We start from the raw sequence: 3065 nt of genomic DNA, 5'->3' as shown, positions 1-3065 counted from the left end.
TCTGGGTATGCTCTCCACTGCTCCATTTGAGCCTCTTAGGAGGCTCAGCTCTGGCACTTGCACTCCATGGGCAGACCATGGAATCGGCACTTCTCTTCATGCTTAGGGTTCTAATTCCGCAGTCCGATTGAGATCCTCAAAGAAACTTTGTCTGAGGTAATCCCAGACCTGATTCTTGTACATTCTTAGTAAGTACAGGGCCTGATACAGTCTATTGCCCCAATCAGCTGGTGGTTTTAATTGCTGGGTTGGTTCTGTTTCCAACCCTATCTTCTACATAAACCAATGGGCAGTGCAGTCCAGCCTGATTCTGCCCAGCACACACTTGGCCCTCACATAAACCGGTGGGAGCTGCAGCCTAGTCAGAGCTACCCACAATAACTGCCACCAGGTCCACCCACCCCTATCCTTGTTTGCCAGTATGTGGAGCAGACTAGTCCAGTCTGCCCACATCCCATTTAACTCTCAAACATGTCTATGGGCATTGAAGCCTAGTTCAACCTAACCAGCTCCACTATCCAGCCACACACATGCCTTTCATTCTAGCCACCCCTGCCCCTGTCCTGGTTTCCATGCCTTCCAGTGGGAGTGGTAACCCAAGAGGGAGCTGCCCACTATCTCCCTTCTAGGCCACTCCCACTCCCAGATTATTCACTCTCCAAGTGGTTCTGGAGCTTAACTTGACAGATTTAGCCCCCAATGCCAGTCCCTGCCAGCTGATGCTGCGGCTAAGCCCAACCAACCCTCACCCACCCTAATTTTTCCTTGCACCAGTAGGGACAGTCAGCCCAGCCTGGCTTTTCCATGATCTAGCTCACATGAGGGCCACAGGTGTTGTAGCCCTGCCTGATCTGGTCTGCACCCATCCCAACTCATGCGCTCCAGTGGCAGTTGTTATCCAGCAGGGTAGCCCTCCACATTCCCCCTGCCAGCTTTGCCCCCTCCCTCCCTAGTTCTCATGTGTGCTGGCTGGGCACTGTGGCCACATCTGGTATGGCTCACCTCATTTTGGCATTCCATAATGTGCTGTGGTTTGTGTCGCGACTGAACCTGGCCCGACTCACACTCTATTCTGGTGTTCGGATTCGCCAGTGGGTGTTGGACCCGGTTCAGCCTGATCTGACCCCGACGTGTGCCAAATCTATGCCAGTGGGTATGTTTCCATGGACTGGTTTGGGTTTCTATCATGGTTCTTATGCTTACCTGTTGGGACTCTGTCCAGACAGAGGAGTTTCCCAAGCTCCTTCATCAGAACCTCTCCCTATGCCAGATTTTGTGCATACTGGTGGGCCCATGAGCCAGCCCTTCTTCCTGGCCTTCAAGCCATTCTGGTTCTTACTGCTGGGTGTTTCAGCCCAGCCAAGGCTTGTCCATATCCACACATTACTCACACATGGCTCCGTAGGGACTGAGACCTAGCCTAGTTCATCCTACATCTACCAAGTTCCTCCAGAGCACCAGATGGTGCTGGTGTCTAGCCTGGTTAGGTGTAGCCAGTCCTTGTTCAGCCAAGGGAGACTGCAGGCACATCCAGACCAGAACATAGCCCCCACTTTGGACCCTGCACTCTCCTGTGGGAACCCCAACCCAGCAAGGGTGTCCTCTTAGCTCCCCAGCTGAGCTTATTCCTAGCCATAGATTATGCATGTGCCAGTGGTTTCTCTGGCCCAGTTGGCTTAGCCCCTCACCTGTCTTGGCCTTTGCCTTTGATGCTGTAGCCTAGCATCCCTGGCTCGTGCAGACCAGTTGGTGTAAGAGCCTTGTTCAGCATGACCTGTGCTCCATTCTGATTTCCTTTCTTCCTTGTAAGTTGAGGTTTGCTCGGCCCTGCCTGGTCTGCCCCCTTCCAGTTGCAGCTCAGCACACCCCAAATCCTATTTTAGGATGTACATGCGGGTGCTGATGCCTTGACTTGCCCAGACTGTTGTCCCTCCTTTACCTGTAAGTGATGGCAGGTTCCATGATCACACCTTGCTCAACCCATCACCACCCAAACTCAAAAGCTAACCAGCGGGACTTGTATTCCCACAGGGTTTTCCCACACTTCCCGCACAGAATCTACCCCCAGAGCTGCTTCTCTTGCATGCTGGTTAGTGTCTTGCCTCTGCCAAGTGTGACCCATCCCCTGTTCCACCACTCAGTCAGGTTCTGGTACCTAGCCCTGCCAGACAGGCCACATCCATAGCTTTCGTGTGGACTAGTGTGTAGCAGCCAGTGATGCTCTACGCTAACAGTCCATCTCAGGATTCTCATGTGGGCTGGTGAATCAGTCTGACCAAAATAGATCTTATGGACTCTCCCCTCCAAACCCTCAGATCTCAGTCCAAACGCTTGACAGAAAGTTCTGTGACCCCGTTGCTGGGAATCACCCAGAATTCATCTCTCACCTTCACTACCCTGGCTTAATCCATGGATGCCCCTAGGCAGCAATTTAAAACCCCAGAGCTCACCACCAAGCAGCCAGTAGGCAGAGCCTGGTGCCAAATAGGCACATTGGCCACCAGAAGCCTAGGACTTGGTCACCATTTGGCAGCCGTGACCATGGCCTGAGTCTCACGCATTGGGTCTGGCCTGGCTGGGGCACCACCTGCAGCAGCCAGCTGTAGGAGGCTCCCTTTTCTCCAGGCCCGCAGCTGTACACTGCCCTGGCTCTTCCTGCTGCAAGGTGATAGTGGCAGGGCTGAGCCAGGGCCTTAATCCAATTCCCAAGTTTCCCTCATGATGTACTTAGCGTGAGCTAAGACATCTCTTGGGTCTGGAGAAAGTCTAGGACTCGGTCTCCGCCTGGCGGCAGTGACTTTGGCCTGAGTCCCCAGCATTGTGTCTGGCCTGGCTGGGGCACCCCCCACACTGCAAGGGGCTCCTTTACCCCGAACCCCATTGCTGAACCCCAATCCTTTTTAAAATTTTTTTAGGATTTATTTATTTTTATTGGAAAGGCAGATATACAGAGGGTTGGAGAGACAGAGAGGAAGATCTTCCATCCGATGGCAAACTCCTCAAGCGACCACAACAGTTGAAGCTGAGCCAATCAGAAGCCAGGAGCTTTTTCCAGGTCTCCCACG

Source organism: Ochotona curzoniae, unplaced genomic scaffold, assembly GCF_017591425.1.
Source record: "Ochotona curzoniae isolate NIBS_2020 unplaced genomic scaffold, NIBS_Ocur_1.0 contig_3819, whole genome shotgun sequence".
Taxonomy (NCBI): Eukaryota; Metazoa; Chordata; class Mammalia; order Lagomorpha; family Ochotonidae; genus Ochotona; species Ochotona curzoniae.
Note: the sequence above shows the minus strand (reverse complement) of the source record.